Source organism: Selaginella moellendorffii, unplaced genomic scaffold (assembly GCF_000143415.4).
Source record: "Selaginella moellendorffii unplaced genomic scaffold, v1.0 SELMOscaffold_60, whole genome shotgun sequence".
In the NCBI taxonomy this organism is placed as follows: domain Eukaryota; kingdom Viridiplantae; phylum Streptophyta; class Lycopodiopsida; order Selaginellales; family Selaginellaceae; genus Selaginella; species Selaginella moellendorffii.
In genome coordinates, this window is record NW_003314321.1 from 946,035 (window position 1) to 962,589 (window position 16,555).

Genomic DNA, 16,555 nt, shown 5'->3' on the forward strand with positions numbered 1-16,555 from the left:
TTGCTGGAGCATTGTTTAAACCAAATGGTATCACCAAGAACTTGTACAAACCAAATGATGTACGAAAAGCAGTTTAGGAATATCTTCTTTAGCCATCGGCACTTGCCAGTACCCAAAAGCAAGATCTAGCTTGGTGAACCAACGACTTCGCCCTAAACGTTCCAAAAGATCAGCAGTGTGAGGAAGAGGGTACACATCCGGGATCGTCATTTCATTTAATGGATGATAGTCGATGCAGAAATGAATACTCCCATCAGGCTTCATTACAAAATGAGGTTCACATGCCCAAGGACTCTGTGATTTCCGAATAACACCCTTCTTCAACATCTCCTTGACGTTTGCACGTAAAATCTTGATTTCTTTGGGTGACCGACAACGAACAAGAACCTTGGTTGGACGAGCATCCCCAGTTGGAATCAGATGACATGTGGCAATCTTGGCCCCAAATGATAAGTCAATGTCGCAAATGTGACTTCGGGTATCGAAAGTTACCTATCGGCCAGTCCTTACAGACATTCTTTCCTTACTGCCACGATGGCAGAAAGTCGGTATTGCTAGACCCTTTATCAGTCCCTCTTGTGCTAGTGGAGTTAACTGGGCATTTCGAGTGTACTTAGACCGGACGAGTATAAGGACGGAATTCTTACGTGTTATTAGCTAAGCATACTTAGCCCGGTAAGGAGTTCCCGTCTCGTTTTATTTTGCACTTGCTAGTGATAAGAATCCTCGCGTATTGAGATTAGTCCCTCAATATCACTAGATGATAGCTTATCGTGTCTAACAAACACCCTCGCTATCATGCCCTTTATGTTAGTCTCATTTCGGTCTTAAATGCTATTTATGGAAAGTGTCTAGATTTGCTCATTTGGCATATCTACGGAATGTAAAGATTGGCCTGAACACAATGGTGTTCGTTCCATGTCCAAATTCACATTCTAGCACCATTCAATATTTAGTAAGTTTCGAGCTTGTCCTAGAGACTAACTCCTGATACTAAGGGAGGCTTGGGGTGAAAGCCCAAAGCGTGTGTTCCTCAAGGGGGGAGGGTGGGGGGTGGGGGGGATATAGAGGGTTCCAAATGTATAGTAGGGATAGTGGGTAGGTCGGGCATGGCTGACCAACCTGAGGCATAGTCTAGCTCTCGCTTGCATGTTTGTCCTTGTTCTACATCCGGTTTGGGTCTAAGCCCAAGTTCCATTCCATGCTAGCTAGTGGAGTACCCAGCAGGAGCCCAGCGACAGAGATAGGTGCCCATGAGCTCCAGGGTATGTGGAAGGGTAGAGGCGGCCACTGCCCAGCAGCGACAAGGACAAGGATCGCTCATATGTTTTTCTTTTGCAGGGCCGCATGACTGTATGTAATTTAGCATCCGTTGGCAGCTCGACCAGGACAGGCTCAGCAGACCAAGCCCAACACAAGCTGTACATCTCTGTGCTCTTCTTTCTCCCTCGACACAGCAAGGAATGCATGCATTCTTACTGGAATTCCACGGTTTCTTGGTTTTTTCTGGGGCCTCACAAAAAACTCTAGTGGACAGGAAGAATCGACTCAAGACCCATCTCACTCTGCTGATGAAAGCTGCAGCTCTTGACACTAGAGTCGCTTTTTGGAAGTGGTGACATCCGAGTGAGCTCAAGAGCTCTGCTGTACGGCTACCTTTTCTATGAGCCTGCGCTGTGGAAGTTCCTGTGCACAACAAGTAGTGACTTTCGAGGCACTGCATATGGAGACTCAACTGTGAACTCTAGGCACTGGAAAGGCTGGTGGATGGACGTGGAAGGATTTCAAGCTTTTGTGTCGGCTCCAGAGCACACGACGAGCAAGTGGTACATCGTTCCAAAGATGGAGTGGCTTTCTCCGATGGTGATCCGTGAAGACGAGGAGAGCTTTCTCCACGGCGTGATCAGCAGCAATGGACTGGTGGATATGGCTGCCAAAGTCACTGAGGAAGTGAGCAGGATGGACAGGGATAGGATGAGACGCTTCATGGTGACAGAGATTTGTCGGCAAAGCGATGAGTGTCACTGTATTTGGAGTGAGAGAAGAAGGGGTTTTATCGTCGAGGATTCCTGGCCAGATACCAAAGCTTACAGTCTTCACAGCTTTGTTATGTCTTGGGGTCTATGAAGGAAATCTGCTACTCCATCCATGCGATGTTCACAAGAGCTTGGAAGATTTCTGATGCTTGGAGATGATCACGAGCTTCGAAGTTTTCTTTTTGCTGCTGGATGATTCGAACTTCTATTTTTACAGTTTGAGCAGCAAAGTTTTTGATCTTTGGGAAAGATTCCACTCGCTGAAACGCACTGAAAAAGTCCTCATTATAATGTAACGTGAGCTGGATCGCCAGCGAGGCTCCATGTTCCCACCATTTATACTGGGACTAGGGTTTTCTCCTTCTGGGCCGACACCCCGACGGGATGATCCTCCATTCGAGTTCACAAATCTGAATGTTGGTTTTTGCATGTTGGTTCTGGCAATGGGATGCCGGTTGCTCTAGGACTGTTCTAAGTCACTCCGGGCTCCTGTCCCTTCGCTCCTTGGGCTGTGTGCTCAGGAGTTGCTTCGTGGTCTGGTTCTGCCTCCATGCTTGGGAGTTTGGCACTGTTCCTTCATTCAGTGGCCCAAGGCCCTGAACCTCAGGTTCCGCACCACTGTCATTTGGACACGTGGCATATGACATGTGGCATGTGTCACATGGTATAAAGATGGTTTAGGTTCCGCTTCGTGGTGCTATCCTATGGTAAATCACTATAGGATAAAGGGTAAAAACCACGTGCGCTACATTTGGTATTAGAGAATGAGTCTCAGCGAGTATTATTCAATGAGATTGGGCAACTAGTCTCGTTGCATACGCAGAGATGAAAACGATGATCCAAATGGGTACACGTTTGGGTGTTAAAACTTCGCAATTGTTCCTTGGGTATGGATTTGGTTACCTTTTTGTACCATAATAATGTGAGTTTGCTCTTGGGCTCATAGGATGGATTTGAGGTGTACCATTTACATGAGTTTTCACTTGGGCTCGTGAGTGAGGCACATTAACAACTCAAAGTTATACTTTGAATTGGCAGGATTAATGTAAGCCTATCGATGGTCTAGTGGTTCCGTAAGTTGTTCCATGTACCATGGGTGAAAGCGAACCTCCCTGGGTTTGCTATGAGTGGCAAATAGGCTGGTTCGTAGCTGTTTAGCACGGCACTAGTGGATCCTTCCTAGGCATGATTACAAGTGAATCAATCAAGATTGTAGGGATTAGTCTATTGATTCAAGTAGTTATTGCCGTGCTCTCTCATAAACTTTTCTTGGATTGGACTGAAGGCAGTGCGAAAGCATGTTTGAGGTTTAGTCAAAAGATAAGACTGAAAAGGGAGTTGTTAGGGACGAAGGATTAAACACGTAAATCATTTTCTCTTGGAGAGATGATTTGCAACGAGGTGTTGACTCATTGCTCATGTTCACAATATGCAATCAAGAGTCCCTACCTTAATGCATGTTGGTTATGGTGGTCTTATAAGTGGTGAGTTGTGGGATGGATAGCAATGAAGCACTATACTATTTTGTCTAGGCATGCTATTGGAAGACTTGGGTTATAATGCTCAATTTTTTTCTGGGGAACTTTGCTATTGCTCCTTGAATAGTTTGGTGTTGGATTAGTTTGAGTTTGATCGGAAAGAGAGTGGCATGAGTTTATCCGTATTGTGAACAAAAGTTAGTGGTGTTAGGTGTTGTAAGTCTCTATTGGTGGAGTGTGGCATTTATGTTGCATTTTGTCGAGTTGAGTTGACACTTGATACTCACATAAACTTTTGTAGTAATGACAAGTGCATTGCTCATGGTGGCTCAATTGATGATCAAGTCATTGTGATTTTATATCATATCCATGTGATAATGAGCAATGTGTTTACGAAGTTGCTTGGGTAAATGATGATCACCCAAAGTGGTTGATGGTGAAGCTAGTTTACTTGCACATAGTAGCATTATAATAGCTTTGACTGGATTCTCAATGGTGGTCCATTATGCTAAGTTTAAGTTGGTACCTTGTTTCCTTAAGTTTGCCCATTAAGGTGTTGGAAAGGGTTATAGCATTTACTTACTATAGCTTGTTGGTTGATCTGTTAGCACTTGAAGTAGATTGTTGGATGGAGAAAATATGTAGTTCGGGCATTGACATCACTAATACTTGTGTTAGTGGAAGTGGCATTGTTAATTCGAGTGATGAGGAATTTTCCTTAGACCTTGATTTTCTATGTCATTTTTTTTGTTAATGTTTTGGCTTCATATTAGATCTTGAAGGTGATTGAAAAAAGAGTGTTAGTGCAATGTGGATATCCGATGATCAAGTCTTCGTGATTAAGCCTTGGGTGTTCACTTTGCATTTTTGTGGATGTCAATGTTAGATGTCAGTTATATGGGCAAAAATGTTTGATGCTTAAGCATGCTATTAGGTCATAAGAATCTATGTTGAGGTGAGCCTATGTGAAGTTGTTGGTAAGAGGAAGTTGGTTGAGTCTTAAAAGTTTGTATTCCTAGACTAAGAGTCATTCTTTCTCTAGGATGGAAATTTTTCACAAATTTTCTTAAACTTTTCCAATGGCTAATCTGTTGATCACTTTTCTCGAAAACCATTCCATTTTCGTAAGTTGGTACAAACTAGTGAAGGGGTTAGAGTTAACTTCACTTAAACCTTAGTAGATAGTTTGTATGATGCGACCCGAAAGGGATGCTAACTTTTGGGGCTAAGGCAATTGAGTTGGATAGAGTTTGGAGTTCGTATAAAAAGTGGCCGTTGCACTTTTCTAAGAAAGGTGACCCTTGTGCCTTTCTTTTGTAGAGTTGTGTTTGGTGGCAGATTGTACCTTGCATTTCACTTAAACTTTATGAGAGTAGTGAGCTCTCACTGATCTTGACTTAGTCTTGGTGGCCCTGCGCCTTGGCTGAGGATGGTGATGTCCAACTTAGTTGTTTGAGTTGAGATGTTGGTACCCATACTATAACTTTGTCTATGAGGAGGTTGTGTACCATATGAGTCCATCTCATGGTCTTCACTTTAATTTTGACTGAGTGTTGATCACATAGCTAGCCTCTTCAAAGCATGCTCAAAGCTAGTAGCTAAATGTTTTAGTGAGTTTATTGCAGTTGAGTTGGATTCGAGTGGTCATTTAGTTTGTGCTTGTCTATGAACTTTTATCTTGTACCTAGGGTATCATGTTCATGTTGGACAAGTATATAACTTGATGACAAGAGTTGGTGTTTGGGTCTTGTGAAGGCAAGTTGAGGAGTGATTGTTAGTTGCTTTGCAACTAGTAATTACTTGTAGACTTCGTCAAGGACTGTTGACACTTGCTTTGCTCGATGATGATTTAGCAGTGATGGGCTTACTTTATCGGATGGTGTTGTAGAGGATCGTGTCGTTAGACTTACATGAGTTTTTTCATGTTGGCATGTCGACTTTACCTCTGTCAATATCATTTGGTTACATTTAGTCCGTAGTGTTGGATTTCATTGAGTCTTGGACGTGGTGAATCACTCCTTGATGAAGTGTTATCTGTAACTAAGTTTTGCTGAAGGATTAGTCTTAGATACTGACTAAAGTATCTTCAACTTTGGTTAGCTTAGTTGCTAGAGAGCTCTGAGTGGTGATTCACTCTTGCTTTCTTCTAATTTTGTTATAGTGTTGATGGCATTGAAATGATACCTTGTCGTTGATATTGTTGATATTGAGATTCGAGTGAAATGAGATATCCTTCCAAGGATTGATATTGAGTTTCATTAGTCTTGATGAAAATAGTGTTGATGATTTGGCTTTAGATTTGTGTTGTTTGCATTCATATATTTGCTAGTTAGCAACAGCATTGATGTTCAAATGAACTGAGTGGCAAGTTTGAGTTAATTGTATTCTAGACGAGCTTATTTAGTAGGGGTTGAGCGTTGGTTTTTCCTTGAAAAGTGATTTAGTCTTGGACAATGCTACCTCTATGAGAGGAAGAGTTAGTGATTGGTATTGAAGTGATTGAATCCTTGTTAGACTTCAGTTTGAATATATCGATTATTGATGATTCCTCTTGTGCTTGTTACGATGTGAGTTACGTTTTGTTATAGATGGATTCATGGAGGGTCGTTTGATGATCACTTGTTGAGTATAACTTTGTTGTGTTTGGCTTTTGGAGTGATGCAAATATGCTCTTCATTAGCTTTGGCATTATGAAGTTTGGCTTATGGATGTGTTGAGGAAGATATTATGGGTCGCATCATGATTTCTTTTTTAGTATTGAAGTTAGCTTCTATGAGACTTGTGATCATTATTAGGCAAGACTTAACTATAGGCTACTTCGAACTTTTGGTTCTTTGAGTTTATTATGCTCATTGTTCCATTTGTTAGAAGTTGTTGAGGGAAGGCATTTTGGCTCCTAGCTTCGATATTGAAATTAGTATTTGCATCTAGCAATCATTAGTGATGATTAACTATGATCTAGGATAATTGATTATCCTGTCGAAGGTTTTGCTTGATTATCGTTAATCTAGAAGGATTTGCTATTCTTCGGGATGGTGGATTCCTTCTTAGACGATGATTTTGCATTTCTTTATTGATGGGATGATTGATGATTTTTTATGATGGTTAGTTATTCTCTTTGATAGCTTATAGCTTTTCGCAATACCACATATTCTTTGTGGTTTGCTTTGGATTGGTCTATTGGGTTTGAGACATTAGTAGGATGTTGCTAAGACTTGCTTAAGCAACTAGAGTTCCTTTGTATTGTTGGCCGGGATCTATTTAAATTGGCTAGTGTGATGGTTAGCATGAATGCTATGTTTGTTAGTCTTGCCACATTCATTTTGTTCTGTTGATTATTACTCGAGTTAGTTTTGATAGATTAGGATGTTATTTCTTTCGGGTGATACATTCACAAGCATTGTGCTTGTTAGTCAATGATACTTTGTGTTCTTTGAGTTGTGTTTTGTGAGTTGTTTGGCATGCTATCTGCCATTTTTAGTAGTTAAATTTCATCATTGAGTTTCCTTGATAATCTACTTGCTATTGAATTTTGTTGGATGATGATTCTTATGTTTACCAATTATGATGATCTTGGTAGTTCCTATACTCAACTACTAGTTTATCGGATGATAACTTACTTGGAATACTTTTGTGTTCTAATCTAAGTTTTATTTATTGATAATTAAATCTTTAAGATATCATTGTCTATGACTTTGATATTGTCCATTTATTGATCTTTGAGTTTGGGCCAGTATAGGCAGACTGGCTTTGGCACTTCGGGTGCATGGTGAAATCTCTAGTCATGGGGTAGCTACTGTCGACTGGTCACATAACTCACCTCTTTGTTGATGTTCCTTATTTGTTAAAAGGGCATGACTGTGTAAACAACTTTAACTGCCTGTTTACAGTAGTCTATCTAAACCTTACCGACATGTTTGGTTTCTTTGCTCAGGAGGGTTGGGGCCTCTAGCTTTTCTCTCTATGTCCCTGCGGGCAGGGGCGTATCACACTTTTGTAAGCTAGGTGACTCCCAGAGCAGCAAGGGTGGTTGACTCCGTTGGTCATTTCCTTGTCGGCGACGGCCGGAAGGTGTCTAAGCTGGTAGTGCATCCGCGTTAGACAAAAAGGTTGCCTCCTAACTCATTTAAGTCGGTGCATTTCTCACATAGTGTGAATACTGTGAATTTTTTCTAGAGTTGTTTCCTTAGCGGTATTCTAGACTCGAGTATGTATTGACGAAGATGTCGATCTTCCCTAGGGGGGGAGAGTGTCGCAAATGTGACTTCGGGTATCGAAAGTTACTTGTCAGTCAGTCCTTACGGACACTCTTTCCTTATTGCCACGATGGCAGAATGTCGGTATTGCTAGACCCTTTATTAGTCCCTCTTGTGCTAGTGGAGTTAACTGGGAATTTCGAGTGTACTTAAACCGGACGAGCATAAGGATGGAATTTCTACATGTTATTAGCTAAGCATACTTAGCCCGGTAAGGAGTTCCCATCTTGTTTTGTATTGCACTTGCTAGTGCCAAGAACCCTTATGTATTGGGATTAGTTCCTCAATATTGCTGGATGATAGCTTACCGTGTCTGCCAAACACCCTCGCTATCATGCCCTTTATGTTAGTCTCATCCGGTCCCAAATGCTATTTATGGAAAGTGTCTAGATTTGCTCATTTGGCATATCTATGGAATGTAGAGATCGGCCTGAACACAATGGTGTTCGTCCCGTGTCCAAATTCGCATTCTAGTGCCATTCTATATTTAATAAGTTTCAAGCTTGTCCCAGAGACTAACTCCTGATACTAAGGGAGGCTTGGGGTGAAAGCCCAAAATGTGTGTTCCTCAGGGGGGGTGCGGGGGGGGGGAGCGCTATGGGGGGGTTCCAAATGTATAGTAGGGATAGTGGGTAGGTCGGGTATGGCCGACCAACCTAAGGCATAGTCTAGCTCTCGCTTGCGTGCTTGTCCTTGTTCTGCGTCTGGTTTGGGTCTAACCCTAAGTTCCATTCTATGCTAATTGGTGGAGCACCTATGTCCTTGCGTTAGGCCACCAGTATGCCGAAATAGCGCTAGGCTCTGTTTGGCTCTGTTTGGCTCCGTTTTGCGTGTTGGTCCTGGCAATGGGATGCCGGTTGCTCTAGGACTATTCCAAGTCGCTCTGGGCTCCTGTCCCTTCACTCCTTGGGCTGTGTGCTCGAGAGTTGCTTTATGGTCCGATTCCATCACTCCTTGGCTCCATGCTTGGGAGTTTGGCACTGTTCCTTTGTTTAGTGGCCCAAGGCCCTGAACCTCGGGTTCTGCACCATTGTCATTTGGACATGTGGCATATGACATGTGGTATGTGTCACATGGCATAAAGATGGTTTAGGTTCCGCTTTGTGGTGTTATCCTATGGTAAATCACCATAGGATAAAGGGTAAAAACTACATATGCAATAGTCAAATTCAAAGAAATCAGAATACTCCTTCATGAGCTGGTCAACTGCTGCAACACAAAGATTGTCAGAGGGATCAAAAAAGGGAAGAGCAGACCAAGATGGAAAAATAGGAGGAAATATTGGGGGGGGGGGGGGGGGGCGACAAAAGTAATGAAAGCAGAGGTGGAAGTAAAAGGACAAAAAGGTACGGAAGTGAGAGAAATGGATGAAACATAAGAAAGTATGAGATAAAGGGGAAAAGCCTCAAAGTTACACTTGGTATAATTGTGCTGCAACCAATCCATACCAAGGATGAGGTCAAAAACTTGACTCAACACCACCCGCAATGACTATAACTCAAGCTCAAGATCACCCATACGCACAATCAGGTCTGCCTCATCCCATGCACATGCATGTGTACGGCTGTTGCCATAAAAAATAAAAACTGGTTCCGCCATATGACGCAAGTGTAGATGGCAATGTGTGGCAACAAGTTGAGCAATAGAAGATAAACTTGAACTTGTATCAACCAACACGGAGAGAATAATATGAGACCTCTTGTTATAAAAATGAGCTTGGAAAGTAAATACTAGATGAACTGATGCTGAGTGAACCACTTGATGATACTCCCGAAAAAAAGATAGAGGGGTCACTGATTTATTTGCGCAAGGCCCCTCCATTACTTGCATGACTCCTCGTTTCCCAAATGCATCTCGGTATCCAGACCTTTCACTACAGCAACACCAATAGAATGTTGTTGATGCCAAGGTCTCCACCCAGGAAATGGTGGCCGCCAATCTGGAAAATGCTAACAACGCCAATAAGTGTGACCAACTTCATCACATGCTCAGCAACGAACATCACAGCCACGACCATAGCCTTTCCTTTGTCTTTGAACTCGAGCAATAGCAGTTGGAACAACCTCCATTGGAATAGGACCATCACCCATAGAAAGTGGAGCTGAAGGACAGGCAGCGAGAAGTGGAAGAGACAATGTCTCATAACATTGTGCCAAGCGAAGAGCATCATCAAGGGTGGCAGGAGCAAGTGCATGGATAAGTCTGAAAAAATCTTGAAGAAGTGCTGGCCACAACATTCCTAGTTTGATCCGCTCTGACATATTAAGCTCCACACGAAGAAAAAGACTTCGGAAATGAATGCCAAATTGCATCACCAACTTAGATAGCCTCTAGCAAAGACAATGCAATTGTTAGAAGGCATCATCACAATCGTTGACATGTCCAAATGTATGTTTGAAGATGTCCGGGAGAACACTCCAATCCCCACGAGTGGCTGCACTCAAACTATTGTACCACTGCAATGCTGTCTCTTGGAGACACGTGGAAAACTCACGCAAATGTCGAACATCATCCCAAGAATGATATGTGGCAATCACCATGAAGTGATCGAACCAATGGTACACATCATCCCGAGGATTCCTGCAAAAGAACTCCAGCTGAACGCAAGGATTGACACCAAGAGCAGGAGGAGTTGTACCACATGCCGTGAACACTGCCATCAATTGAGTTTGGTTGTTCAATTGCAAGCACATAACATCAAGCAATTGTACCAATTGCTGCTCCAGAGTCAAAGAATGAGATTGCTGATTTACCATGAAGATGAACGAAAAAGAAAGAGCAAAAGAAAAGAAATGACAAAAAGCTAGAAGGAAATGGAAATCTAGACAATGCAAAAAGTTAGATCTAAACCAAAATCCTAAATCCAAACACTCCTCAGAGATAATGAAAGGTGCCTCTTACCTCCACCAATGTGAGTGTTTGGAATATAGAAAGGGAATATAGAAAATATGCATATCAATTAGCCCAAAAACCTTAGTTTATAAACAAGAGTGGAGAGGTCTGAATTGAAATCAATCCAATGGCTATCAAAATCCCATTACGCTAATATTAGTATATGGCATTATAGCTGTACATTTAGCCTTCACAACACTAAATAACATTTTAACATTTTAACATTTTACATATAAGTCTACACAATTGAATTATTAATTTTTACCTTTTAATTGATTTAATTAATTAACATTGTTATAGTATAATTGGCTTTTTCTTTTATAATCTTTTTATATTTGAGTTCTTTACAGTGTTTTATGAGTATGAAGGCTTTTATAAAAATAATTTATTGACTTGAAAGGCATTATCATAGTTGCAATTATGTTTTCACCTCTTCAACTAGCTTTTTTTATAAAATAGGATTATAGGCTACAATAGCAAAAATTTTAATAAATGATTAAAATTTTAAAATTTTATTAATGAAAATCAACTATTTGGTAAAATTTTGCAATTACTTTTTATTTTAAAAATAAATTTAAACACCACAAAAATAAATTTAAAAAGTATTTAAAATATTCTTGGATAAAACTTATATGCTAAGTTTAAATTACTTTTTATAATCACTTTTCATATGTGTAATTGCACTAAAAATGTTTTTAAAGATTTTCTAAAAATATAAATTATCTTTTTTAATATTTTTTATATGCTTGTTTTATTATTGGTATTGCTAAATTATATACATCTTTAAAAAAACTTTTGTGATTAAATATATATTTAGATTTTGAGTTATGGTGTACTTTACTTTATTCAACTTAACATTTAATAATAATAATTTATTAATATTTTAATGTTTTAATTTTGAGATTACACAACAACAATTTATATAATACAAGAAATATGGTTGGGATTGAAATTGTAGCATTCACATACTTTAAATTTAAATTTTTGTATGTAGTGACTGCCTCGTTATTATTAATGACAATAAAGGGTTGGTAAATTAAATATTAAATTTTTTTTAAATTTTTTTTAAAGGTTAGAAATCCCACTAAAATAGATTATTCTGGATGTTTATACTTCATAGTTTTTTTGTGTTATTAGTTATTGAAATCATTCATAAGTTTTAATTTTTTAATTTTTCTAATTTTTAGTTTATAATTTTTTTTAAAATGTGAATTTTAATGTACTATTTTTAGAAAAAAAATATAAGAAAAAAGAATTTGACAACTAAAAAGAGCCTTTGATCAATTGACATTGTTTGAATAAATTATTTTAATTTTATTAGTCTTTTCATATAAACTTAACTGAAAGCTAAGTGGAACAACAACAACATCAAAACTAACTTAAAAAGCAAGTTGTAAAGGATTTACTTTTTTATTTGAGCTTTTTTATTATGATTCCTATGTAATCCCCTTTGCATAGGTTTTAAATTTTTAAATACAACACATGTTTTTGATACTTGAATTCATTACTGGAATTTCCAATGGCACATCCAAAAGGATAATGAAGCTCATAGCTGCCAATCATAAATTCAAGGTGATAGATGCAACAAACGCCTTCAGAAAAAACAGCCTAGCTAGCTGCTGACAAATAAACTTCATGCCAGCATTTGCTTGACAAAGATCCCAAGCAAGGAGTGTTGAGCATGTACCTGCCTGCTGTGCTTGATTCAGGCAAAGTTTCTCCATTCTTATGCCAATCAATCTTCACTTGGATTCAACCAACAGCAACACACATTCTTGTTTCTTTATCCATGTCGGATGATGATGAATTGCTCAGCAGCGAGAGTTCCCAGGATCCAGCGCCAGAACTCCTTGCGCCACACGAGCTCCCCTCGCAAGATCATTGTGGATCCTACACCCTCCAAGCAAAACCGTCCACTCCACAACATCCGGCTCAAACTGCATGCTATACACAAGCTCCTCCGCATCGCCCAAATGCCCAGCTCGTCCCAGGAGATGAACCAGCGCGCAATAGTGCTCCCTGTGAGGGCAAACTCCATAATCCGCCACCATTGTCACAAAACACTCGCGTCCATCGTAGACAGTCCCGCCATGGCCAGGAGAACGCACGTAAAGCATATTCCATCCTATCCCGTCCAGTGGAAATCTCCCGGAAGCCTTCCTTAAAATTGCTGCTGTGCACTGTAATCAAGTCCTCCATACCTCTTCATATTGTCCAACATGACAAGTGGGAAGTGCAAACTAGAACACCAAAAAGTTTTAAATGCAGTTTTATAAACTTATGTTGTTGACAAGCTCATCTCTTGGGAGAAGAACTTGAGCTAGGATCATTTCTCTGCCTAGAGAAAATTGTGTGTCTCTGCTTGTGTACATGCATGCTCATACTTGTTAGAGCAAAAGACTAACATTTGCTCATAGTTAGTTTATGAGCTAACTAAACTCATAGTTAGTTTGTAAAGTGCTCATAGTTTTCTAGGATTTGCTCATAGTTATGAGCAGCTTTCCAATCTGAAGTAAAAGGTTGTGTTTAAGTTCTATAGTCAAAATCTTTAAGGAAAGTTTTTGGAAAATGAATATGAATATTTATTTCATTTTTTAATTTATATGAAGGTCCTAGAAATTTTGAATTCAATTAATAAGTATAAAATAATCAAAAAAATAATCTTTATTATTTAATGTTTGTTTTCTCTAACTATTCAACATAATAGGAAAGCAAACCAAGCTTTGATGTGTAACATTATTCTTATTTTATACAATTGACATGGTTATAAGTATTTGTTGCCCACCAAATTTTATTTGGTCTTTTCACTTCATAAGAAACTAGATTGCAATCATTTTGTAAAGTTAAAAATGTTATAGATAAACATTTAATGCAATATTTATTAATAGACCACATAATAGTATTGTTTTCAGAATATAATACTATATTGCCATCTGTTTGAAGAGTAAAAACACAATGTCCAAAATAATCATATTTACTTCCTTTCCTCCATAATAAATATTTTCCAGAATATAAAGAAACTTTACAATTTGACTCAACCAGTAAAATATTTTTACCATTTGGAGATCTTATAAATTGGTTTGTATAAAGTAAATTATTTTTAAATCCAATTTTTAAAGATGTTTTACTCATATCACAATTATTAGTACTATGTAATGAATAGGTATTATCTTTATTTTTATATCTGTTGTGATTATATTTAAAAACTATACTATATTCAAGTTGATAAAGTGTAGAAATTATTTGACATTCATTAGAACGTGCTTTAATTAAAGCATTTTTATATGAATTAAGTATTCTTCTAAATGCTGCTCTTAATGAATTACCATGGATTGTATCTATATTATTTGAAAATGGACTTGATTCACAATAAGGTGGGTTACCTTCCATTCTAGAAAAAGTCACAACTGCATAACCTGTAGAACCTAAATTAACCACATATAAATCTTCATAATTTACTGGATAACTTGTATTTATTGTATGAATTTTACTTAATAAATTATTAAATCCATGATTAATAATCATTCCTATTTCTTGCTCTGACAAGGAATTATTTTTCCCCCAGTAAACTTCAGGCATTCCATAAACAATAGAAAAATAAAATATAATTATTGTTGAGTTTATAAATTTAATCATTCTTAAAATATACTTAAATTTATATTATAGATAATTTTAATTTATAGAAAAGTAATTTACTTTACCTTTATTTAAAATTACATTATTTTTTTAATAAGAAATAGTGATAATATCTAATTAATTACATATAAGACACAAATCCCTAATCCCCAAAGTGGAGTAGAAAGGGTGCCATATGGTAGTGGTCGAAGAAGAAGTCCAACAAACGTAACGTGTTCAGACCTAAGGCTCTAACTTGAAAAGTTGAAAATAAGAGTGGAACTCCAAACGAAGTGCTCAAGAGATGAGTATGAAACAATTGGTGAATGAATCTCTAAAAAGGGACACAAAAAAGATTGACACATAGCAAGTATTGTGACACATGAAAGTGTCAAGAACGAGTCCAAAAAGGAGTCTAAGATGGAGTCCGATATAAACTTGAGATAGAGTACAAGATGGACCCAAGATAGACCCAAGATGGATCCGAGATAGAGTCTGAGATGAAGTCTGAGATGGATCCAAGATGGGTTCAAGATAGATCTGAGATGAAGTCTGAGATGGAATCTGATATAGACCCGAGATGGAGTTCGAGATGAGTTCAAGATGGAGTCCGAGATAGACATAAATGTAAATGACTAAATTTTCTATTTTACTTTAGTCATTTAACCACATCTTCAACCACTTGGAAGGGTTTCATTTATAACCTTCATAAGTCTTATTCCGGATTTAGGGACTTGCTAGCCCCATGAATGGCATTTATGCCATTTAACTTTTGCATTTGGTCTAAGTGCTCCACATGTTCGATCCTTTAACTGACACCCAAAGATACCATTGACATATTAGTCTGTTATGTTAAAGCCATGCCTATTCATCCTTGTCACATTAGTAGTCCAAGACCACCTACATCACAGTCCCGTCTCTCGAAGACTGGGCCATTTGTCCATGAGTGGTCATCCCTTGACCACACCTTAGGATGTTTGAAGATATAAGGAACACCCTTCCTTAATATCCCTTTCTCCAACCCCACCAAATCCCTTTCCATACACAACCGTACTTGCTAACACCACCACTCCTAAAGGCCCGACCACTAAGTCTCATTGACTTTTGGGACTTCCTTACCATGTGATAGCATCCTTGGTCACTATACCAAAGCACTATTCTTCTTCCTGTTCATAGTTTAGGACTTTAAAATGATATTTTGGAACTCCATAGCCTTACGCAAGCCTCATAGGTATTCTCCCCACCTTTTGCCTTTGGGTGCCCTAGCTATGGGGTTAGAGTGAGGTTCTGTTGAGCCACAGTAGATATCCAAATAGGTAGTGCTACCCACACTTGGACTAGGAGTATTGACCATTCAATCTCTCGAGGGAGGTAGAGCTGGCTTTTGAACACTTCACCAAGCTACCCTGCTTGTCTATCTGTATTCACTCGAGTTTTGGATTTTTTAATGGATATATCATCACCCAACACATAGGTATAACCTTCCTTAATCACATTGGCATTTCTTGGCCAAATTGGCTCCACTAAAGTTCTACCCCTACTATACTTTTGGAGCTCACCAAACCCCTCAAAGTCTGGAAGACAATTGCTTTAAGCTTTCACTCTTGGACTCAGACTTGGACTTGAACTTGGACTTGGACTCAAACTCAGTTTTGGACTCGGTCTTAGTCTCGGTCTTGGTCTTGGCCTTGGTCTCGACCTCAGATTCCATCTCAGGTCTATTTCGGACTCCATCTCAAGTCCATCTCAGACTCCATATCGGGTCCATCTCGGACTCCATCTCAAGTCTATATCGAGTCCATCTCAGATCTATATTGGACTCCATCTCGGACTGCATCTTAGGTCTATATTAGGTCCATCTTGGATCCATATCGAACTCCATTTCAGACTCCATCTCTTTACTCCTTCTTGGCCTTGTTTCCGACACTTCGATGTGTCACAACACTTACTATATGTCAGTCCTTCTTGTGTCTTTTTTTAGAAATTCATTCATTGATTGCTTCGTGCTCATCCCTTGAGCACTTCATTCGGAGTTCCACTCCCACTCTCGACTTTCCAAGTCAAAGCCTTTGGTCCAAATATGTTACACTTATTAGACTTCCACTTTGACCACTACCATGTGGCACTCTTTTTTCTCCACTTTATGGCTTAGGGATTTGTATCTCACACCATAGAGTTCAAGATGGACCTGAAATGGAGTCTAAGATGGAGTTTGAGATGGACCCCCGATGGAATCTGACGTCGAGACTGAGAAAGAGACCAAGACCGAGACCAAGAT